At 38.9% G+C, this 25,898-nt stretch overlaps 1 protein-coding gene across 4 annotated transcripts in view; it reads right to left on the bottom strand.

Moving 5' to 3' along the window:
- The window catches only part of STXBP6 (syntaxin binding protein 6), a 363,777-nt gene that overhangs the window by 294,877 nt on the left and 43,002 nt on the right, over positions 1-25,898 (bottom strand). Inside the window, exon 1 of one of the 4 annotated variants that reach the window (XM_043987866.1) lies at positions 8,770-8,898. The exons of the other annotated variants lie outside the window; for them this stretch is intronic. The gene's annotated coding sequence lies outside the window, so the exon portion shown is untranslated. Of the gene's footprint in view, positions 1-8,769; positions 8,899-25,898 lie in introns of those variants that run through there. 4 annotated transcript variants of the gene reach the window in all.

The raw sequence follows: 25,898 nt of genomic DNA, 5'->3' as shown, positions 1-25,898 counted from the left end.
AAAACTCCTAAACTTCATGAGTTTACGAACATATTTTCTTAAGTTGAGAACTTGGGTAAAGGGGCAAATAGGCATGCATAGAACTTAATTAAAGGGCCACCTGCCTCTGTGCTTTCTTCTCTACTCCTATTTCCAAAAATACCCTAAACTCCCTGCTCTGGGATTAGCTCAAAGAAAGGAAGGGGAAGTTCTTGTTTCATTCCAAGATTTAAGAAATGGCAGCACTATATTCTCAAAGGGAAAATTATTCCATAAATGGGATATGAATTTATTCTCTTTTTAGAAGCACATTCCTTTAGGATAAAGATACTTAAAGAACTTGGTACCAGCTTGCAATGCTGTACAAGCTTCAATTACTTCACTTTTCAAAAAAAAAAAAGAGAGAGAATATGTGCATCAGTAACTCTATTAATAATTGAACACGAAGAAAAGAAAAATGTTGAAAATTTGGCATAGATAATTGTTATGTTTTCCACATGGGTCTAATTAAACATGATTTAAGCTGGACTTTGCCTTTTACCCCTGCTATTAAACAACCAAAAAAACCAAAAACAAAAACAAAAACAAAACCCTAAAGCAGCCACTTGTCCTGTGCTTGTAAAAAATAGGATATAGTTATATAGGAGGCCAGGCACTGCAGACAGGGAAAATCAAGATAAGTCATCCTGTGGACATATTTTTTTTTCTTTCCTTTGCTAACTCAAGGAACCAAGGCAGTTGGTGGCACAGTGGATAGAGAGTTGGGCCTGGAGTCAGGAAGACCAGAGTTCAAATCTGACCTCAGGTGCTTAGTAGCTGTGAGATCCTGGGCAAGTCACAAGACCTCCAGCTTTTCAAGGCCCTCTCCAAGCTGGAGCCATTCTTTCAACCTTTCTCATGCAACTTCACCGCTTCAAACACAGCTGAACCCTTCATGTAACTCTCTGATTGCAATTTATGCTCTTAGAGTTATTTGCAGTTATTCTCACCCAGTGATTAGACGGTAAGTTTAGTGAGGCAATTGGGATTAAGTGACTTGCCCAGGGTCACACAGCTAGTAAGTGTTAAGTGTCTGAGGCCAGATTTGAACTCAGGTACTCCTGACTCCAGGACCGGTGCTCTATCCACTGCGCCATCTAGCTGCCCCAGACGGTAAGTTTCTTGAAGAAGAAGACTGTGTCTAGTTTTTCAGCTTTGCCAATTCAGGACTTTGTATATTGTACATGTTAAATAAATGTTTGTTGAGTTAAATTGTGACCCCCCCAACCTGTCTTGTTATTCTAAAGCTTATTATGTAAGACTTGCCCTAAGATTCAATTAAATATTAGCTGAAATAATAACTTCAATAAATTCCTGGACTCTAAAATAAACCCTGAAAAATAAGCAGTCCTTTATGTACAGAAGCCATCAGGATAAAGTACAAGGAGAAATTACACTCAAAAGAACTATGGAAACATATAAAACATATGGGAATCTTCCTGCAAAGACATACAGAGGAATTATATGAATATAACCACAAAACTTTCTTTATGGAAATCATAATCAATAATGAGATAGAGGGGCAGCTAGGTGACACAGTGGATAAAGCACCAGCCCTGGATTCAGGAAGACCTGAGTTAACACTTACTAGCTGTGTGATCCTGGGCAAGTCACTTAACCTCAATTGCTTCACAAAAAAAAAAAAAGATAAAAAAAGAAATGAATAATGAGATAGATAATAATTGCTAATTATTGGACCATGCTAACATAATAAAGATGTCATATAACCTAAATTAATTTACAGGTTTAGGGCCGAACCAATCAGTCTCAAAGGATTCTCATACTTCCCAGCGATCCAATTTTGGACAAATCCCTTAATTTCGAAGAGACTAGTGTCATTACCTGAGAAATGGAAATAATAATGTCTGTATGACCTTTCTCCCTGGACTACTATAAGGAAACTACTTTGTAAATCATAATGTGTTAATGTGAATATAATTTTTCATCATTTGATATGTACTTTTTCACTGATTGTCTTCTACAACTATCTATTCACACTCCAACTCACTTTCTACCATGAATCTGATACCTAGTTGTACTTATTACCTAGCTTCCTTCTAGCACAGCTCCTATGTCAAATTCCCCTGATTTAAACCCTTCAGGAAGGTGCTTCCTGTTAGTATTATCTTTACACTGGCTTTTGATCAGTGCATATATAAAAATCTGACTATTTATACATAATTCACAAAGTAACTTATTGAAACAGGGTATACAGAGAACATCATAAATGCAGTGGGAAGGGTGTTGAACTAGAAATGAAAAGCATGGGTTTTAAACTTGGCTTTATTAAGTCATTGAATAACCTTGTGTCTTATCACCTCTAAGCTTTGGTTATCTTGTCTGCAGAATTCAGAAGTTTTTCTGGATTAACTAATCTTCCTACTGCAAATGTCTAACCACTTCAGTCCCCTGTTCAGGAACCTTTAATGACTCCATATTACCTATAGGAAAAAATACAAATGCTTCAAATGGTATCTAAAGTCCTTCAAAATCTAGCTCCAGTTTAATTAGAAGCATGGAGTAGCAGACAAGGTCCAAGATTTGTCATGAAACTTGGGTTCAACTACCAATTCAGACACTTATTAACTGTATGACCCCGAGGCAAGTCACTTAACCCCAACTGCCTTAAACATCTGGGGCCATCTCCAGTCATTTTGATAATATATCTTGCCACTGGACCCAGATGGCTCTGGAGGAGAGAGAGGGGCTGGTGACTTTGCACATCCTTCCTCAGTTAAATCCAATTCACTGCAAGTCATGACATCTGTCATTGTCCTCTTTGAGAATGAAAGACAAATAACAGCAATGGCCTTGGGGCAGCCTTTGTCTCATTAATCTCATCTGTAAAATAAGGGTTGCATTAGATGATGTCTAAGGTCCTTTCCAACCCAAAATCTCCAATTCTGTCCCTCTACCTTTCCAAATTTGGAGTTCTGATATTACTCCCTGCAACATACATTCTATTCCAGTCAAAATGACCTGTTTGCTGGTGCCTCAGTTTGGTATTCCATATTGTACCTTGGTAACCTTGTATAGGCTAATCTCCAAACCTAGAATGCACTCCAACTGTACTTCTATCTCCTCCTTCCTTATCTTCCTTTAAAGCTATTATCCTATATCACCTTTGATAGAAAGCCTTTCTTGAGCTTCACTGTCATTAGTACTTTCTCCCTCTTCAAAATAATTTTATCTGCTAAAATTGACCAACTCACCAGTAAAATTTAAGCTCCTCCAAGACAATGACTTTTGCTCTGCCTTTGTATCACCCCACAGACATGGCACAGTGTCTTTTACATACTCTAGTAGACATTGTTGTTCTTCATCCTTCATTCTCTCTTTTTTTTTTTTGGTGGGGCAATGGGGGTTAAGTGACTTGCCCAGGGTCACACAGCTAGTGTCAAGTGTCTGAGGCCAGATTTGAACTCAGGTACTCCTGAATCCAGGACTGGTGCTTTATCCACTGCGCCACCTAGCTGCCCCCATCCTTCATTCTCAAAGTAGGCATTCATAACTGTTTGCTGAATGTATGAAGAGATGATCTCAAAGTTTCCTTCTAGCTTTGCTAGTCTATGATTAAGAAAAATACAACATAAAAGTGTACCAACCCTGTCTCCTAATTGGTATGTGATGATATACAAAAGAAAACCTCCAATAAGTTGTTCCAAGACCTATCTTATTTACAGGGTTATTTCCATTCTTGGAGTCTGGGAAAGGCTGTGTTAAGCAACATCTTAGCTAAACTAAACTCTGAACTAATAGGCAAATTAAGTGGATACTTGCCACTTACACCTATTCCCTTCTATCTTTAGGTAGAACTTCACGGCTGAAGTTCACTCTGAGAAGGAGAAAAAAGCATTGGATAAAGCATCAGGACATATAATTCCTAATCCTTGTTCTCCAAACTAGCCATCATTCCAGGCAACTAGCTATGTGACTCACCAGCCTTCAGTTTCCTAGTCTATAAAAGGAATGGGACATCCTCTTCTGGATCTAATATTCAGTGATTTTCCCTGGCCTGTTGGGCTCATGAAGGTAGACACCCAAACTTTGGAAATCCCAGCCTTCTTCTGTTTCTCAATTTAATCACTAGCTTGGGACAGTTTCTTCCTATAAAGTAGAAAGGGGCATTTGTGTACCTATGGAGCTCTTTGTGGATGATGCCTTTTAGCAAACACCCTTCGCTTAATTCTAATATGCATATTGGAGCAGCTAGATGGTGCAGTGGATAGAGCACTGACCCTGAAGTTGGGAGGACCTGAGTTCAAATCTGACCTCAGACACTTACTAGCTGTGTGACCCTTAAACAAGTCACTTAACCCCAATAGCTTTAAAACATCTGGGGCCATCTCCAGTTGTCCTGATATATATTGTGGTAAAAAAAAATATGAAAGTTTTTTAACAGTCGGTTAGGATAACTGAAAGACACCACTTTTTCTTAAGGACCACCCTTTTGGGGAGGAGACCAACTGCATGAGCTACACACGCCAGTCCGCCTGCTGCGCGTGTCAGACTACCTGCTACGCACTCGACTTCCGGGGTGCAAGCTTAAAAGGCAAGGAGAGAATGGAAGTGGGGCTTTTTTCCTGCTCTGCTGGTCTCCTGACTGCACTGCACAGACGTCTCTCTCTCTCTCTCTCTCTCTCTCTCTCTCTCTCTCCAAAGATGGCCTTCAGTTTTGGTAAGTTTTTATAAGGAATATAGACTAAGCTTAGACTTAAGACGATTTGTATTGTGTTTCTACTTTCCTATCCTTCTAATCAACATCACCTTGTGACTACCATAACAATAAAAGGTCTATCTAGAAAACCAAAAGCTTCTTCCATTTACTAGTCTGGGAGATAAATTAAGGGAAAGGTTAAGTATGGGAGATTTATGATCTAATATCCAACTTTAAATCTCACTATATATATATATATATATATATATATATATATATTCTGCCACTGGACCCAAATGGCTCTGGAGGAATGAGGTTGGTGACCTTGCATAACCCTCTGTCACTGAAATTGAATTCAGTGCAAGTCATGAGATCTCCCCGATGTCATGGTCCTCTTCAAAAACGAAGGACAAGGGGCAGCTAGATGGCGCAGTGGTTAAAACACCGGCCCTGAATTCAGGAGTACCTGAGTTCAAATCCGGCCTCAGACATTTGACACTTACTAGCTGTGTGACCCTGGGCAAGTCACTTAACCCCCATTGCCTGCAAAAAAACAAAAACAAAAACAAAAAGAACGAAGGACAAACAACAATAATATGCATAATTCGTCCCCCCCCCCCCAGGACTCATATCCTATTCCCTTTTGCCTTCCATGAACTGGAGAAACTTAAGAAAACTCTCTTTTTGGCCCCAATTTATAACTATTTCACTCTTGTTTTAATTCCACATGACTCCATTGTAGGATACAGTCTATTTGCCTCTTTGCTCAGTAATGTGGAAATACTGTAGCTTAATTGTGAAAATTTTAAAGCTCTAATCCATTCCTTACACCCCTGAACTGACTTTGCCATTGCTTTGTTCATGCTCACATAATGTGAATTATCTTTAATATAAGCCCAATTAAGCAAGTAATTGTGCTAGGGAGAAAAAGAAATGAGGGGGGCTAAAGTGCATTTTCTTTATACATAGACAGTATTTTATCTATAAGGTGACCTTACATTACTACATACCTTCCTTATATAAATATGGAACAGCTAGGTGGCACAGTGTATACAGCACTGGCCCTGAAGTTCAGAGGACCTGAGTTCAAATCTCACTTCAGACACTTAGTAGCTATGTCACAACCCAATTGCCTTAAACATAAGGCCCTTTCTGGTCATCCTGATCTATATCTTGCCACTGGATACAAATGGCGGAGTGAGGAGTTGACCTTATACAGCCTTCCTTCACTTAAATCTAATTCACTGCAAGTCATGACATCACCCTGATGTCATGGTCCTCTTTAAGAATGAAGGACGGGGCAGCTAGATGGCTCAGTGGATAGAGAACCGGCCCTGGAGTCAGGAGTACCTGAGTGCAAATCCGGCCTCAGACACTTAACACTTACTAGCTGTGTGACCCTGGGCAAGTCACTTACTTAACCCCAATTGCCTCACTTAAAAAAAAAAAAAAGAATGAAGGACAACAACAATAAACAATTGCATATAAACATATAGTAACTCATTATTTTGCAATAAAAAAGTTGGTAACATTTTGTTCCTATTTCTGAAATGGGATATTTTGAAAATATGTTTAAATATGCTTTATTGGACTCCCCCTCAAATAATGCATTTTAATACCAAAGAGAAATGTCTTTATATTATCCAAGCCACTGACTCTCTCCATCAGCATTGGTAAATGAAAGCTGACTAAAATGGAGCCTATTTTTGGAATCAGAAAGAGACCAGAATGAAAAATATGTCCAGTGACTTTGAATCATTCACCTAAGTGGAAATAAAAGGGATTCGTTTTTAATTACTGATGCATTTACCAAATTACAGGTGTTTGGGAAATATTGCTAGATACAATAATGACTCATTATCAATGTTCAAAAGATCATTAGTAAAAAGAAAATTAATAAATCCTCAAGCCAAGATTCTTAAAATTCTGCACTAGCTAAAACTACCTATGCTTTTCAGGTACCAACCATTAGAAGTTCCAGAAATGTTTTGTAGGTAAAAATATTCAGTCAAAGGACCAGAGTTTGCATCCTTTGAGCTTAAAAGTTGCTCATTACCCAGCAAGTTGAGAAACACTGCCTTTTCTAAGCTACCATGAGTTTCAAGTAGGAAACTTGTTATGCAACAATCCACTTCCCCCGCCACACACTTACTCTCCACCCCCACCCTGGCCATTGGTATAGGGAATTCCTGTTGAGGAAATGCCCTCCAACAGTATAAATCAACAGGTGATCTGCAGTTTATAGTATCCTTGGAGCACTGGTATGCTAAGTGATTAGCTTAGTATCATTCGATTGGTATGTGTTAAATGCAGAATTTGAACCCAGGTCTTCCTGTCTCCAACTCTCTGTTTACTACACTATAACAACAACAATTATAGATTGATAACTGGGGTACAAATGGTATATGGGGAAGCAAATTTTTTACTTAAGCAGAAAGAAATCAATTAAACTAACCTTTCTTTAGTAGGATAGTTTATACTAACATACTTCAAAGAATCTGCAATCTCATGGATATAGGTAGGTACTCCCTTCAGAGATGCAGATGACACCCATCTCCTTCCTGTCCATCCTGTTTTACTCTTGTCTATGACCTCCATAAATCCTCCACAGTTGGATGTAGAGGCTTCCTCTAGGATCACTAGACTGGCAAATTAAGAATGGATTTGAAGAAATTATTTGACAAAGTTTCTCATGCTAGCCTTTATGGACAAGATCGAGAGATGTGGGCTGGATGACATTACAAATTCTCTTAATTTGTAGCTTGGTTGAACAATCACAGTCCAAAGTATAGATTAATGGATTTATGTAAATCTGGATGGAAGTGGCTAGTACAGTGCCAAAGGTTTTTTTGTCCTTGGCCCTGTCTTTTTTAACATTTTCCATCAACAGCTTGGCTAAAGATGCAGATGGCATATTTATCCAATTTCTGGATGATCGTGAGATTGGTGAGAACAACATTTTATGACAAAAACTAAGATGCAAAAAATATTTCAATAAGCTAGAGCAATAGACTAAAAACAAGATTGAATTTAAGAGAAATGTAAATATTATAGGCTTTTTAAAAAATTGCTACTTTTTAAAGTAAAAGACGTGGTATAATAGAAAGAAGTCAGAAGACAGGTTTAAACTTTGCCTCTCAATCTCCATATGACCTCAGGCAAATCAGTTTTTAACTCCCTAGGTCACAGTTTGATGTGGTTGAACTAAAATCCTTCAATGTTACCATCTAGCTCCAGATCCGATCATCATAAAATCAGTCTTAAAATAACAGCTTATGTGAAAAAAAAATGAATACATAAGAAAGCATTTATGTGTCAAATAGGACAACTGAGTGGCACAGTGAACAGAGCACCAGGCCTGGAGTCAGGAAGATCTGAGTTCATATCTGGCCTGAGATACTTGTTAGTTATGTGGCCCTAAACAAGTCATTTACCCCTCTTAGTCTCAGTTCCTCATCTGTAAAATAGGGCTACAGTGGAAAAGGAAATGGCAAACCACTCCAGTACTTTTGCCAAGAAAGCATTATGGGCAAAGTCCATGGTGTCACATAAAGTCAGAAATGACTGAATGACTGGACAGTGACATATGCGAAGCACTATGCTAAGCACAGAGGAAACAGAGGAAAAGCAGAGTCCTTGCTTTCAAGGAGTTCACACTCTTAGTAGGGGAGACAAGTATAAAAAAATTCAACTGTAAAGTGGATGGCAAGGCCCACGGAACCTTGAGATCTATCATCAGGTCAAATGACAGGGCGTAACAGCAGGGAGGATGGTAAGCCCTAGTGGCCTTCCCTCTCACAGTGAGTCTTAGAATTGGTGACACCCAATGTTGCCCCTTTGGGGGTGTCACTCACCATGGTCTGGGGCGGGGGGCCAGGTCAAAGGAAGGGCAAAAGGAAGAGAAGGGGAAAGGGCACTACTGCTGGTGGTTCTTCCCTACCCAGCTAGTCCAGTCTGAAGGTTTTCACAGAAGGGGCCAATAGATACCTAAAGAACTTGGCCAGGTACAAACGCAATGGACCATCAGCAAAAGAAGGCTATGTAGCTCTATGCTTGATCAAACCACATCTGGAAGACTGGGTTAAATGACTTACCTGATTGAGGATAAACTCTTAATCTTGTGAAATAGGACTTTGCATTCATACACTCCCAAAATCTGAATCTCAACTATTTTTCTCTATTTCACACTCCCCCACCTACTTCATACATTCCATTCTGGCTGACCTGGACTCTTCACCATCCCCAGCTCCTATTCAGCCTATCTTCATTCTTTTGCTCATGCTGTCCTCTTGTACCTGAAAAAGACTATCAAAAAGTTGTGTAAAGAATTTCAGTAGGCCTATACTGAAACCCCAGTTTTGCCTCCTTCTGTGGAACCTCAAGCAAGCCTTTCTAGGTGTCAGTCTTCTCATCAGTAAAAGGAATGGGTTGGGACAGATTATCTCTTTAGTCCCTTGGAGTACTAAATCCTGTGATTCTTTTCCCTGACTCCTTGAACTCCTTCAACTCCACTTGTTTAAATCCATCCCCCTTCTTCTTCTTCCAAGGCCCAGTTCATGAGCCAATCTCACCACTAAATCTTCCCTCAGTAATCAGCATTCCCTACCTCAAACTTGGCATAGCATTTCAGTGTAGTCTTTCTCTGGTGCACTTACCATCTTCTTCCTCGTCCTATAATGACTTGTGCATCTCGTCCACTCTATTCGATTATAAACTCCTCAGAAGACACTGTTAGGAGGCTGTCAGGTCAGCCATCCTTGGCAATATCACTAATTACAAATGACACAGAGTCATCTCCTAGCTATCTGTAATGAGGCTAGAGGAAGGAAAGAATAGACATAATATTATTCCTCCCCAATTTGGCTCCAGACCAACAGGTCTGGTCTCAGGTAGATTGGCCCTGAGTCATTCTCAATCAATTTTAGAGGTTTTCTGTTTATTAATAGGGTAGGAAGCCCCTGGTTAAAATCTGACTCATCCCTTTGAAAGCTATGGGATGAGGGAAAGAGAAACTGACCTTTGGATTTGGCCAGAGATGAAAATATAGAAGATAATCCAAGACTGCATTTAACTAACTCATAAAAGGGCAGAGCTGAGGAGCAGGTCTAGAGCCTACCAAGAAGGATCACAACTAGGAGGCAGCTAGGTGGTGCAGTGGATAAAGGACTGGCCCTGGAGTCAGGAGGACCTGAGTTCAAATCCAGCCTCAGACACGCGACACTTACTAGGTGTGTGACCCTGGGCAAGTCACTTAACCCCTCATTGCCTGGGGAAAAAAAAACAAAATCCCAAAACGAGAAGGACCACGATTAAGTATATTTGGCCTAACCAAAGGAAATAGTAGGTGGGGCTTTAAGGAGAAAACCTACTTCCCTCCCTTTCTTTGCAGAGCAGAAGTAAAGAATGATGAGTGTGCATATATGGTCAGATAGTTTTGCTAAGGTGCATAGCAAAGTACCTTCTCTGTCTTTTATTCTTTGTTACAAGGGTAACTTCTCCCCCAAATTGGGAAGAAGAGGGCTATATTCGGAATTGAAGGTGATGTAAAAATCAAACTATCAAAAATTTTTAGAAGAAATGTATAGTCTCAGGGGCAGCTAGATGGCGCAGTGGTTAAAGCGCTGGCCCTGGATTCAGGAGTACCTGAGTTCAAATCCAGCCTCAGACACTTAACACTTACTAGCTGTGTGACCCTGGGCAAGTCACTTAACCCCCATTGCCCCGCAAAAAAAAAAAAAAAGAAAAAGAAATGTATAGTCTCTTCCTTAACTACCTGGCAGGTGAAAGAACCCTCTCTGTCTCATTATTCTAGAGGACCAAGCAGTGAGGAACATCCTGGCTCCTCACCTTCTTGATGAGCAGAAGAGAGATAAGCAGTTTTTTTCTTCTCTCTTTTTCCTCTCATTTTCTCTCTCACTCTCTGCTAAAGCTTAGGAAGTTTCCCAGGCCTCAAGTCAATCAAATAATTGTATCAGCACTTATTTTATGCCAACAATGTATCTAGGAGCAACTAGGTGGCACAGTGGATTGAGCACTGGGCCTGGAGTCAGGAAGACATGAGTTCAAATGTGGCCTCAGACACTAACTAGATGTGTGACCCTGTTTGCCTCAGTTTACACATCTGTAGAATGAGCTAGAGAAGGAAATGGCAAACTACTCCCGTATCTTTGTCAAGAAAACCCCAAAGTCAAAAAGGGTCAGATGTGATTAAAAATAACTGAAACAATGTACCAAGTATACATACATCAAGGTACTGGGGAAAGAAAGACAAAAGAATCAAAGTCCCTACTCTCAAGAGGCTTACAGTCTATTAAGAGAGAAAACATGTACATTTGCTAGGTGTCCCGAAAGTCTTAGAGTAGTTTTAAGCTTTAATAACTTTTAGAAGTATAAATGCTAAAACACTTTTTTAAAGTGACATTGGAAAGGTTAAATTATTTAAGTTTCTGAAATATTGATTTTTCTTATTAAAATTCAACATAACCACCATCTTGGCTTATATTGCTCTAGTCAATTTTTTTTAACTTTGTGAAAACTTTCATCAGTTGCTCAATGATTGAAAAGACTACATTTGTAATTCATCTTAAGATCACCCAAAGAATAAGGTTTTTATGCATATTTGACAGTTTTAACAGGATCCCAAAGGAAAAAAGTCTAAGGGAGATAGATCAAGGAATAGAGGAGGCCAAGCAAGACTTCCTTTACTGATATACCAATCTAAGAAACGTTATTCAAAAGTTATTGCACACATAATACCATGGCAGGGTGCCCCTGCCTTGTTACAATTAAAATTTAAACTGTATTATTCAAAATTCACAAAATTAAATAACAATTTAAAATTAAATTATTAAAATTTCAAATTAACTTCTTATAAGCTTATAGCATTTGTATTTCTATAGGCATTAAAGCTTAAAACTGCAACAAGACTTTCAAGACAGCCTGAGTTACATAAGGATGGAGACTGGACCTGTGATTTCATTTGCATTGTGTCCAACTCTTTGTGACCCCATTTGAACTTTTCTTGGCAAAGTAACAACAACAAATGGTTTGCCATTTCCTTCTCTAGCTCTTTTACATATGAAGAAACCAAGGCAAACAGGGGTAAGTGACTTGCCCAGGGTCACACAGTAAGTAACTGAAACCACAGTTGAACTCAGGAAGATGGATCTTCCTGACTCCAGGCCCAGCACTCCATCCACTGGGCCACCTAGGTGCCCTCAGTTTGATTATTATAGGGAATTCTTAAGTGAGGAAACTCCTTCTGCCAATATAAGTTGACACATTTTATGTAACTCTGTAGCTTTAGTTAGTTAGGAACAATAAAAGGGTTTAAGTGACCTGCCCGGGGGCAGCTAGGTGGGAGTGGATAGAGCACCAGCCCTGGAGTCAGGAGTACCTGAGTTCAAATCCGACCTCAGACACTTAACACTTACTAGCTGTGTGACCCTGGGCAAGTCACTTAACCCCAATTGCCTCACCAAAAAAAAAAAAAAAAAAGTGACCTGCCCAGGGTCACAATGTATCAAAGCTTGAACTTGAATCCAGGGCTTCCGGGCTTTGAGGAAGGCTTTTAGTATCTGGCTACAGTAGAAGGATAAAAGTCCTGAAGGATGAGTAGTCTCATTTAACAGATTAGTAAAGGAATGCAAGCACAGAATTTAACAGCTATCTCCTCCCCATATTCCAGTCTCTCATAGGATGGAAGATCTTATTTCATCTCTATATTTGGCACAGTACTTTATAACATAGTAGTTATTTAATAAATATTCTTCAAATCAAATTTCCCAGTGAGTTAGTGACAATGAGACAATAATCTTTCCACTTCAACACTGGGACTATGCTCAATTTATGTTGCTCCAAAGGATAGGAAGAACCAACAGGGAATAATAGTAATAGTTGATATTTATATAGCACTTTAGGTGAACATGTACTTTACATATATTATCTCATTTGCTTCTTTTGTTTTGTTTTGTTTCAACTGGGTCCCCCACTTCACCAAGCAGAAGTGCAATGGCCAAAAACTGACCCCAGGACTGATTAGCACCTAGGCCAGTTCACCTCTCCTTAAGCAATCTAGTTACCACTGTAGGGCTTATCAGATTGGTGCCTGATTTAGCAGATTCCCTTTTGGCTTCTGGCCTAATTAAACTCCTCAACTCAAGCAATTCACCAGCCTCAGCCTCCCCCTAACAAAACTTACAGACATTTGCCACCATTCCAAGTTGTGTATGATCTCATTTTATCCTCACAACTGCTATTATTGTTTCCATTTTTAAAAATTATTGATCAATGGCTCTACTCACCATCCCTGTAACTTTCCAAACCAAAATATCCCTCCCATTCCCACCATTCCCTTCTATCTGTTACCTCCATAAAGGCAAGGATTTTCTTTGCTTTTTTATTTGTATCTGAGTACTTAGCATAGTAGTTGGCACCTAATGAGGACTTAGTAAACACTGTTTCATTGAATTTTACTTATGAGGAAACTGAGGTGGTCACTGTTCTTCCTTCATCCTTACCCTTGAAGACCAATGATATTATTAGCATGATGTCTTGACTTGCAGTGAGGCAGAGCTGTGCAAAGTCATCAGCCTCACTTTTTCCTCCAGAGTCAGAATTCAAAGTAGCAAGACAAAGGTCAAGGCAACTAGCAATGACCCAGGATGCAGTGGTACAGGGATGGCATTATTATCCACTTTTTTTTTCCACTGAGAAAATAGATAGAATTAGATTAAATGACAAGGTCAAGGAATTTAGAATTTCTAGTGAATTTAAAAGATTGCCTAGTCCTTTCATCTTAAGGATAAGAAAATGAACCAGATATGTTTAATGATTGTCCAAGACCACCAAAGTAGTAATTAGAAGTATCAGAATTTGAACTCCTATCTTCTGCCTTCAAATATCATACACTTTCTATTGTAGTAGGAGGGTAAGGCTGTATACTATTCCCCATACAGCTTTTCATCTAATGAATGCTTACAAATGATCCCAGGCAATGTTACAAAATAACCAAAATATATCATCATGGATAGGGAAATTGAGGTAGAGAAAGGTTAAGTGACTTGTTCAGAGTTGTGAAGCTATTAAATGTATGAAATGGGATCTGAACCCAGGTCTTTCTGATTCCTTGCCTAGCACCCTCTGTACTATGCCATGTTGAAGTGATTTTACTTCAATAAGAGGATGAACTTCCTAACTGGTACAACTATACAACAACAGAACAGAATGCCTCACAAAAAAGCATTCTACATCACTCTAAGTATAAAAGTCACCTGTGAGGAATGTGATAGGATTAAAAAGAAGGCTGGACTAGTTGAATTCTAAAATTCTTTCCATTGCAAAAATTGTCTGATTTTATGAAAATATGAAATTGTGTGCTGTCTATAGTAAAAGGAATTAAAGGGAGAAGACCATCTGGAAAGAGTACAAGAGGAAGAGCTTGAATTAAGCATTGAAGGATGGGGAGGCAAAAGATAAGTCATAAAGAGTCAGGTAGGGGGGCAGCTAGGTGGTGCAATGGATAAAGCGCCAGCCCTGGATTCAGAAGGACCTGAGTTTAAATCTAGCCTCAGACACTTAACACTTACTATCTATGTGACCCTCAGTAAGTCACTTAAGGCCCATTGCCCTGCCTCCTGCCCCCCCAAAAAAGAGTCAGGTAGGAGCAGCCAGGTGGCACAATGGATAGAGCACCACCCCCCTGAGTCAGGAGGACCTGAGTTCAAATTCGGACTCAGTCTTTCTTCCCTAGAGGTCTTCTTCCTTTATTTCCTTTTATCACAAACAGCTTGTGGGTATCAGGTAAGTCAAGAGGCAAAAAATACTCATTGCCCACAGCTAAATCTCTGACCTTCACCATCTTCAAATTCAGTAGCAGATAAATAGTAGATCCAAAGTGTTCCACACTCTTTAAGCCCTATAACTAGACACTCTGATTCCATGATGACAATTATTTGTCACCCTTCAGATGTTAGCTCAGATTTATCATCTTATTCTAAACCTAAATGAATTTTCCTTTATCTGTTGATTCCTTTTAATCCTCTTTGCATCTTGAATCTAGGGAAAATGGCTCAAACTCCTTATCAGGGAACTGAATGCTATAAAAACTCTAAGCCTACTGCATACCAATTACAAGTTTGCTTCTCCCCAACTTCTGCTGGCTACCCAATACAACACCCCTCATGTCTGATATAAGATGTCTGCAACATGACTTCCCATCCACCACTCTTCCGTCAAGCGTCACCCAAAAAAAGGAGAACCACAAGGGAGCTGTTAAACTTGACTGTTTGGAGAGATAGTCTATATGGCAACAAAAAGGGTCATATCAATCATATTCAGAAGCAATATGGCCATTTATGGGGACATTAATGATATTTTCTTAGCAATGGATTTAACAGGTTTAAATTATAAAGTTTCCTGTAACAGTACTTGTTCCCAAGAACAGCTCCAAAATTTGACTCAACAGCATATTTGCATATGGGGTTTCTTCCATAGAAACCTAAAGTAATCAGGCATCTATCCAAAACAAACAGAAAATATTGTGGGTATTAGTCAGTCACACCTCCCTCCATTACAATACCCTCTGAAGAAAAACTCTGGACCTATGACACTTTTAATTGGGAGGAAAGTTTTCATATTTTTGCAATAGTCTCTTCTCTGACCTCTTAAGTCAACTTCATAATTGATTTATCAATTGACTCTATAATTGTGATATTATAAAATTGATATTTATAATCAACTAACTTTCTAATCTGGTTTTGTTATTGTTTTTTAAATTAATACCCCAGAGTGTTCTTCAGACCAGAACCTTCTGGTTCTCTGCTCTGATCTAGTTTTTCAGTTTGCTTATTTTTTTACATTCCTACTTCTAATCTGAATATAAATTTCCATAAGCTTTAGGAACACATACCTTGGAGCTAAATTCCTCAGATAGGTAAGAGGATCATACATTATGGTTGGAAGGAACCTTAGAGGTCTTAAGAATGAAGTCCCAGGGCAGCTAGGTGGCACAGTGGATAGAGCACCAGCCCTGGAGTCAGGAGTACCTGAGTTCAAATCCGGCCTCAGACACTTAACACTTACTAGCTGTGTGACCCTGGGCAAGTCACTGAACCCCAACTGACTCACTAAAAAAAAAAAAAAAAAGAATGAAGTCCCTTCATTTTATAGGTGAGGAAACTGAGGCCCAAATTATTTAAGCAACTTGCCCAGGATCACAATACTAGTGTCTAAAGTAGGATTTGCCCCAAGTCTTTCTGAATCCATGTCCAGCTCTCCACCTACTAAGAGGCTGCCTCACAAAGAGTAACTGTTCTCTGAAATCCCACTACTATGAAAACTTTCTCTCTCTCTCTCAACATTCTCCAAACTTTAAGGTGAATATGCAAGGAAGCATTTGGATAATATTCTCCTTTCACTAGAACAAATACCTCATGGGTGTCCAAGGATATAAAATAACTCTAGTAATGTAAATATTTAACTTTATATGCCAAGGCACTGAAAAACATGAAAATGCCAACATCTGAATGCATTCCTTTGAGTCCACAGTACTGCTTGAAGAAATTGATCTTATCATCTAAAGTAATGCAAACACCAAACCATGGAACAAAATAAAAGATGGGAACTAGAGAGCCATGGGAAGATGAAAAGCTTAGTAGCTCTATAGGCTCTCTAATTCAGAGATTCTACTTCCTGGTTTCTCTAATAATAAATTTAAATGTGGCTGATTACTTAATAGGATCTCTCTCTCTCTCTCTCTCTCTCTCTCTCTCTCTCTCTCTCTCTCTCTCTCTCTCTCTCTCTCTCTCTCCCCCTCCCCTCACCTCTATCCCCCCCCATCCCCCACCTCCCACCCTCTCTGTCTCTCTCCCCTCTTCCTCCCCTGTTTCTTCTCTCCTCCCCGTCCCTCCATCTGTATCTCTCTTTCTCTCTCTCCCATCCTCTTTCTCCTCTCTTTTCTCTTACTCTCCATTCCTGTCCCTCTGTTATCTTAGTAATTAAGGTTCCTCAACATAATTGCCAAACATAAGCCATTCTAATGGTAGTTCTTTGTATAACAAATACGAGCTACTGGGCTTTATCTGAATATAGCTTTTTAAAAAAGACAATAGCTCATTGGCATTATTTAAAGATAATCAAACATGTATGTCCTAATCTAGTTCTTGTTCCTGTTCTCTCTCTCTCTCTCTCTCTCTCTCTCTCTCTCTCTCTCTCTCTCTCTCTCTCCTTAAGGAATTGACCCTATTTTTTAATGTTACTCTACAGAATGCTTTTTGTATTTTCTTCCTTTTCCCTTCAGGTCATGCTGCATAACATGATTTAGAAGGGAGCTAGAAAATTCTTCTCCTGAGCATTATTCCTTTACCATACAGACATTTTAGCCAAAAGCTACTACAAAGGGAGAAATGTTGGTATAAATAGAAAATGAAACATAGCACTTCAAATAGGAAGAGCTGAGGGGTTGGGAGGAGGGGTTAGGGCTAAAAACTATTTGAAAATGGAAATTCCTTAAATGTGCCCTTTAAAAAATATTCATGTGTTTTAGGGTATGGCTTATACAGCAATGTCCATAAGGACAGACCCACTGGTCTAGGGCCTGAAGAACTGGTAGCAGGAGTCTTAAAAATAAAATAATGCAGAGCCAGAATTGCCCTTGCTTTGATGCCTCAAATTACAGAGCTCATGAATGAGTCTTGCAGAATCACTAAGAAACAGATCAGAGACTGGCCCTGTGATTTCATTGCTATAGAGAAGTATACTCATACTACTAACTCCCTCCATCAACACAGATCAGCACCACCTTCTCAACATTTTTTTAGTCTTAGAGAATTGCAGAGCATCTTGCCCAGAGTCACGTGGTCTGGTCAGTGTGTGAGTCAGCAGCAGGATTTGAGCACAGGTCATCTAGGCTCTGAGGCCAGATCTTTAACTACTACACTACACTACCTTGCTTTCATCTTTTTTGGTTTTTTTGGTGTTTTTTTTTGTTTGTTTGTTTTTGTTTTTAGTGAGGCAATTGGGGTTAAGTGACTTGCCCAGGGTCACACAGCTAGTAAGTATTAAGTGTCTGAGGTCGGATTTGAACTCAGGTACTCCTGACTCCAGGGCAGGTGCTCTATCCACTGCGCCACCTAGCCGCCCCCCTTGCTTTCATCTTGAGGAAGTCTGGTTAAAAAAAAAAATCATAAGGATCTGAAAGACTTTTCTGAAGCAGGTTGAGAATTTGCCCTAAAGATAAGTACACTCCACTGATAATCAAATGCAAATTCCATTTTGCCTCAATTTTCATCATCTGGAAAAATGGGAAGAAACATCTCTAACAAAACCACTGCTACCTACAGAGATATCCAAGTAGTGCATTAGGAGAAGTTATCTGGCAGTTTTGATATCATTAGTAAAATCAAAGTCACACTGAGTATATTACTTTATTGGGACAGGGTCACCCTGCTTCCAGGATATGACACAAGCCCAACTCTACCTTGAATAATTAAATAAACCTTTCATTTTCTAGCATTTTAAAACAACAACAACAACAACAAAAGAGCTGATTACTTAGCTACCCTCTTCAAGAAAAATCAAGGGAAAAATTTCTATTCAGATACAAGAGTATTTAAATAGAAGTGTTATTGTATGCAGCTAGGTGACTCAGTCAGGAAGATCTGAGTCCAAATCCAGATTCACACACTCACTAGCTTCGTGATCCTGGGCAAGTCACTTAACCTCTGTTTACCTAATTTACTGGAGAAGGAAATGTCAAACCACTCCAGTGTCTTTGCCAAGAAAAACTCATACAGGGTCAGGAAAAGTCAGATAGCACTGAACAAGACATAATAAGGTATAAGGGAAAGAACAAAGTAGACATTTGGAGTCAGGAGGCATGGGAATTGGACTCCCAATGTCATATCTCAATGAAAAATTACTATGGTTAAGTCATTCAAATATGCTCACCCTCCCCATCTGGTAAAATGTGCACTCTGTTAATTGTATTACCTCACAGGATTGTTAGGGGCAAAGTACTTCAGAAACTAGAAACTTTAACAGAAATCTTAATTTCTTTTCTAATAACTCAAAAGGAAATACAGTGATATTCATTTTTTTTCTAAAATGATACACTGTCATTTTAACAAGTTCATTCTAGAAAATAAGTGCTTCCTGAATGCCATTCTAAGAAAGAAGCTGTAAGAATCAAACCCACAATGCTTTTTTGCTCTTGCTACTTTCAGGTGATATACCCAATGAGTACATGGATGCCATCCTTTAGAAAGTAAAGAAAAATCTGTGACAAGAAATTTTGAAACCTTTAAGTAGATTCTTGGTTCTCAGTAGCAAAGTCACTCACAAACTAGGTGGTTTTAAAAAATCTGCTTTCTTTCAAGTTCTTAAGTTAACTAACAACTATGGTTGGTCTCTCCACATTGAGATCACAGCCTACTATATTTAATGTCAACATCATCTGAACTGTAATAGATAATTAAGCAGCCATATCTAACAATGTGTTATAGTTCCAAAGAAAGTGATTTCCTGCCACCTCCCCCACCACCACCCTGCCCAAAACACTGTAGGGCTTACTTCTTCCTTAGTCAGTCAACAAGCATTTATTAGGCACCTACTATGTTCTAAGCACTATATTAAGCAGCAACAGCACCTACTGCCCAGGGCTGTTGTGAGGATCAAATGAAATAGTATTTGTAAAGTGCTTAGTACAGTGGCTGACAAGTAGTAAGAGCTATATAAATGCTTATTTCCTCCTTAGCTCTTGGAAAAACTAATTTTTAGAAAGTCTTTCCAGCTCAAACCTAAATTTGCATCTTCATAACTTCCACCAATTCCCAGGGCAAAGCAAAATAAACCCAGTTCTCCTTCCATGTGTCAGTCCACATATTTCAAGACAGCTATCACACCCTGTCCCTAGTGTCCTCTCTCTAAAAGTGATTTTCCTAAAGCATATGTCTGACCACGTCACCCTCCTACTCAATAAATTCCAGTGGCTGGCTCCCTATTGCCTCCAGGATCAAATACAAAATATTCTGTTTGGCAAAATGCTCTGTTTGGCATTCAAAGCCTTTCATGACATGGTCCCCTCCTAACTTTCCAGTCTTTCTATACTTTATTCCCCGACACACACTCTATAATCCAATGACACTGACCTCCTAACTATTCCACAGAGAAGACACCCCATCTCTCCAGGGATTTTCTCTAGCTTTCCCCCATGTCTAGAAAGTTATCCCTCCTCTGCTCTAACTACTGATCTCCCTGGCTTCCCTTAAATTCGAACTAAAATCCTCCCTTCCACAGGAAGCCTTTCCCAAACCTTCCTAATTCTAGTGTCTTCCTTCTATTAGTTATTTTTTATTTATCCTCTATATACCTAGCTTGTTTCCCCCAGTAGATTGTAAACTCCTTGAAAGCAATGACTGATTTTTGGCTCTTTTTGTCTGCCCAGCATTTAGCACAGTGCTTGGCACATATTAGGTGCTTAATAAATGTTTATTTATAGATTGATAAATACCCAAATGATTAACACAAGGTATATGGTATCTCTAGAGGAAAGAGCACTGGTTCTTAAATCAAGGAATCTAGGTTCAAATCCTGCCTCTGACACTTACTGTGTGACCTAAGTAAATCATTTTACTTTTCCTGGCTGTCAATTCCTTCCTTTGTAAAACGAAGGGATTGGAATAAGATTCCTTCGAGCTGTAGATCTGTGTGAGTCTATGACTCTCTTTGCCCGTTGGACATTATCTAGAGCAATGTCCTTTCTAAAATGTGTTGCCCAAAACTAAATACAAGATTCCAGATATAGACTAACTAGGCAGAAAACAATACGACTATTATCTCTCTTGCCCTTTTCCTAGACCTGCTTAATGTAGCCCAAGACTTCACTGGCTCTCCTAATAATTTTTTTCCAGGATTCTGCCTATCTAAAATTCATTTAAAGAAGATGAATCAACCTACTATGCTTGGGTAGTGAAAGATGTGATTTTACTGGTGACTTTATTTTATCCACCACTTCAATGAGGTGAATTGCAAATAATAATCTATGGCTTAGTAGCCCGTCTCCATAAATTACTTTGGCAAAAAATAATAATAATAATAATTGTCTTCTAATGACCAACTTTGAGGTGACAAGCCCTTACAAACTTAGCAAGGCTAGTCTTTCATCAACAAACACAATAATTTATACTTAGACCCATGCTGGGAACCTTTCTACCTTACCAGAGTTTCCATTCTACTAGCATGGCTTTCAAAAACCTGGGGTAAACCTTCACATAGAGATCTATCAATATCACATGGAAAGGGGGCAGGTAGATGTCGAAGGGGATAGAGCACCGGCCCTGGAGTCAGGAGTACCTGAGTTCAAATCCAGCCTTAGACGCTTGACGCTTACTAGCTGTGTGACCCTGGGCAAGTCACTTAACCCCAATTGCCTCACAAAAACAACAACAAAACCACATGGAAATATTGAGGCTTTGTACATTTTTGCATTGTTCAAAAGGCATTGAAACAGAAATTTCCCTCAGGAAGGAAGTAGTACTTTGAAATTTTTCCAGTGCCTGTCTCTCAAACTCAGTATAAAGTCACCTAGGTACTAATTTTCTAACCAGATTTCTCAATCCAAATCAATCCAACATGTGGTTGTTGGGTGCCTACTATGTGCTGCTCTGCTAGGTACTACATATACAAAAGATAAAAATGAAAATAGTCCCTGACCTCAAGATTATATTCCAACTGAGAAAAATATATGCAGAGGTAAGTCAAGATAGAATACATGCAAATACAAAATAAGTCATCTGTCATCTCCCCTCCTAATTTTCTTAAGATACATACCATTACAATGACAATTCTGGAGGGTGAGAGTTCTCTTAAAGAAATTTATTTACAAACTCCAGAAGATAGCCAGAGTAACAGAACTTTGGAAAGGAAAGAGAAAAGATTAATAATATAAACTTAGAAGAAAAGTTACTCAACTCTATTTTTCAGGTTCCTTATTTGTAAAATAAAGGAGTTCAAATAGATGATTTTGAAGGTTTCTTCCAACTCCAACATTGTGATTTTGAAAAAAATTCTTTCTTTGTTTACACATATTTCCATTCTCCATAATAACTCAATTCATATAATGGTCTAGTTACAAATCACCTTAAAAAAACAACAACACAGACCTATGACTTTATTGGTATAGACAAGTACTCACCCATCGGCCTTACCAAAACAGATTAGCAACATTATTCATTTGTTGATGTTCAGTTATGTCCGACTCATTTGGATTTTTTTTTTTTGGCCATTTCCTTCTCCAGCTAATTTTATACATAAGAAAACTGAGGCAAACAGGGTTAAGTGACTTATCCAGGGTCATAGAGGTAGTAAGTGTCCAGGGCCAGATTTGAACTCGGAAAGAAGAGTCTTCCTGAATCCAGGCCTGGGACTCTAGCCACTGCACTACCTAAGTGCCCTAACATAGTTACCTGGAGCATCAAGAAGTTATAACAAAATATTACACAAACCTGACACAACAATCCTCTACAGTGGATTCTGCAAGGATTTTTACAGAGAAGGGAACTGAGGCTTAAAAGGTAAGCTCACAAGAGTTAAAATTTGAACCTAGATGATGTGATTTTTTTCTATTACACATATTACCAATAATATAAGTTCCTGAATATGTGCTATTTCTACTCTACCTAAAGGAGAAATTAGACTACAACAGAACTCCCCACTCCCAATATGCCTTACTTCATACATTCCAATTACTTTACCATGAACATCCATCTAAACCAAATCCACCAAAATAGAATACCCCCATTTTCCTCCCACTGAGATCAAAGCCTCATGTTTTACCTGTCTCATCATTAATCTGTTCTACCCCAACCTCCAAGTATTGCAAACTATGAATTTCTGGCAATGTCCTCGATTGTAAAATTCCACTGAAAAAATTTTGAGTGTGTCATAAGGAAATTTAACCCTTCCTGAATACTGCAAATATTTGTTTTCTTCAGCAAGCATTTATTCCAGTATTCAATTCCAGATTTTTTTAAACCGAAAGTTACATAACTGGAATGTCAGTAGTGGGTTTTTTTTTCCCCCTAACAGATGTTGCATTGTTGCATGATTTAGTAAGCTCTTCTTTCACTGGTAATGAACATCAGAAGTATTTTAAAAATCAGAGGGGGGCAGCTAGGTGGCACAGCGGATAGAGCACTGGCCCAGGATTCAGGAGGACCTGAGTTCAAATCCAGCTTCAGACACTTGACACTTACTAGCTGTGTGACCCTGGGCAAGTCACTTAACCCTCACTGCCCCACAAAATAAAAAAGAAAGAGTACAAATAAATGAACAGTTATATAATAACAAATAGATTGTAAAGACAAACAACTTTAAAAGACTATATTTGATGTATTGACCTATAAGAATTCCAGAGAACCAATGATGAAACATATGAAACCCTTCTGACAGAGAGGTAATATAGTCAAGTTACAAAATGAGATATGCATTTTTGGGCAACTAATGGAGAAATCTGTTTCGATTGACTAAATCAATTTTTGTTACAAAAGTCTTGGCTTTCTTTTTTTCTCAAATGAGAATGGTGAGTGGCAAAAGAGAAGGAACCTAGAAATAGGGTAGCCAAAAGGGGGGGGGGGGGGCAGAGAGAAAGGAAAAGAAAAGAGAAAAAGAAAAAAAAACTCATTGAGATGTTTTTGAAATGCATAAAAATGAACAGAAGGGATCATAAACAAATAGGACAGCTTTGAAAATAACGTGTTGAATTTATCACGTACTTAAAAAGAAAAGCAAGCTGTAAATAATAGATTCATAATTTTATGTATATCCCTTGATGTACTATTGTAAACATAGAAATGCTCCTTTTAGTTGACATTTATTGAATTTGGAATTTTTTAATGAAAAATTTAAAAATAAGTGCAGAGGTAGAAAACCTTAGGGTATACTGAAGGAATGGAAATATAGGCCAGTCTGGCACAGGATACAGATAGGTGAACTGCGAGAGATCAAATCAAGTATTAATTAAGTACCTACTATGTGTCAGGCACTGTGAGAGGAAATGAGGATACAGTTTCAAGAAATTAATAATCCCAGGGGCAGCTAGGTGGTGTAGTGGATAAAGCACCAGCCCTGGATTCAGGAGGACCCAAGTTCAAATCTGCCCTCAGACACTTGACACTTACTAGCTTGTGTGACCTTGGACAAGTAACTTAATCCTCACTGCCCAGCCCCCAAAAAATTAAATTAAAAAAAAAATTAATAATCCCTACTTTTAATGTGTTTATAGTCTAATAAGGAAGATAACAAGAACACATTATACATATGTATACTATATATAGATGCATATGTGTACATATACATTCACACATATTTTTATATATATGTATGAGTGTATATAATTAATACAAAACTCACAAACACAAACATATGCAAAGTCGTTAAATGCAAGACAATTTGGGATGGAAGGCACTAGCAGCTATGGAAATCAAGAAAGTTTTCATCCATAAGATGGTATCCAAGCTGCATCTTAACAGAGGGAGGGATTCTAAGAGTCAGAGTTAAAGATGGAATGTATTGGGGGGTGGGGGGTGGCCAGTGAAAGGCAGAGAGATAGAAGATCTAGAATATACCAGGACCTGGTCAAAGAGTGGAAGGCCTGAAAGACTATACACAGAGGAATATTTTTACATAGAAGGAGTAGCATTGGGCAGCTAGGTGGAGCAGTGGATAAAGCACTGGCCCTGGATTCAGGAGGACCTGAGTTCAAATCCAGCCTCAGACACTTGACACTTACTAGCTGTGTGGTCCTGGGTAAGTCACTTAACCCTCATTGCCCCATTTTAAAAAAATAAATGAATAGAAGGAATAGCATTAATAACATAAGTGCTTTATGAAGATGAATCCAGCACTGGAGGAATTAGAAGGGAAAGAGACAGATAAATAGGCTTTTGAAATAATGGGCTCTAGCAGATTCAGCTGCCCTTTAATCAAACCTTTTTCTTAAAGCATCAAAACTGACTCTTCTGATTTTTACTTTATTTCAGTTCTCAAGCTCTTATGCAGAAGCCAAAGAATAAGGAGAATAAATATCCAATCTTTGTATAGAAATAAGGGAAAACCCGAAGTCTCTGAACTCCAATCATACCAAAACTACTTAAAGGCTTTCAGAATCTCACTTGGCCTTCATTCATTCAATATCTCTGAGTAGCTGCTTGATGTCCTAAGGAGTGTAATGATTGGAATGACGCCACCTGCTGGACTTACTGTAGGAAAGCTTCACCATGAGGAGAAGGCGCTTGAGGGCAAGACATGTGGCTTTTCTTTGGCATCAGGAAGTGACATTTGCTTGTGGGAGGATGAGGGGGCAAGGCTTTCTTTCGTCAAGACTCTGGTAGAGAGTGGAGCTGGAAATGCGTTCTCCCTTTAATAGATAGATGAATCTAGGCCTTTCCCTCTCCCTTCACCAAATTCTTATTCTCCTTAATAAATGCTTAAAAGTCTAAACTCTTGGGGCAGCTAGGTAGCACAGTGGATAGAGCACCCGCCCTGGATTCAGGAGTACCTGAGTTCAAATCTGGCCTCAGACACTTGACACTTACTAGCTGTGTGACCCTGGGCAAGTCACTTAACCCCAATTGCCTTGCCAAAAAAAAAAAATTTTTTTTAAAAAGTCTAAACTCTTGCTAAAGCTTGGCGACCACTCATTAGATATTTTAGACAGACTAGCTAGAATTTTAGCCCCTTACAGGAGTAACTAATATTTTTTGGTACTTATTATGTACCAGATACCATACAAAGGGCTTTAATTTGATCCCCACAACAATATTGGGAGTTAGGAGCTATTATGATCTTTATTTGACAGTTGAGGAAACTGAGGCAGACAGAGGTTAAGCGACTTGCCCACACAGCTAGCAAGTCTCTGAGGCCCAATCTGAATTCACATCTTCCTGACTCCAGGCCCAGCATTATATCCAATGTGCCACCTAGCTACCTAATACAGACACACACATATATACACATACACATACACACACACACACACACACACATATATATGGCAGGCCTGGAAGCCTATAATCTGCCTGGTAGCAAAGACAAAACATGTTGGAGATAATAGCCTGCCCCATTCCCCCACCCCCACCCCCACCCCAAAGAGATCATAGGCTTATTATTGATTTTTAGGGGTCTTCACAAGGGCCCTCACATATGTGATACAGGAGTCCAGCAGATT

Source organism: Dromiciops gliroides, chromosome 2, assembly GCF_019393635.1.
Source record: "Dromiciops gliroides isolate mDroGli1 chromosome 2, mDroGli1.pri, whole genome shotgun sequence".
In the NCBI taxonomy this organism is placed as follows: domain Eukaryota; kingdom Metazoa; phylum Chordata; class Mammalia; order Microbiotheria; family Microbiotheriidae; genus Dromiciops; species Dromiciops gliroides.
The sequence above is the reverse complement of the archived record's forward strand: the minus strand, read 5'-3'. Positions and strand labels throughout refer to the sequence as shown.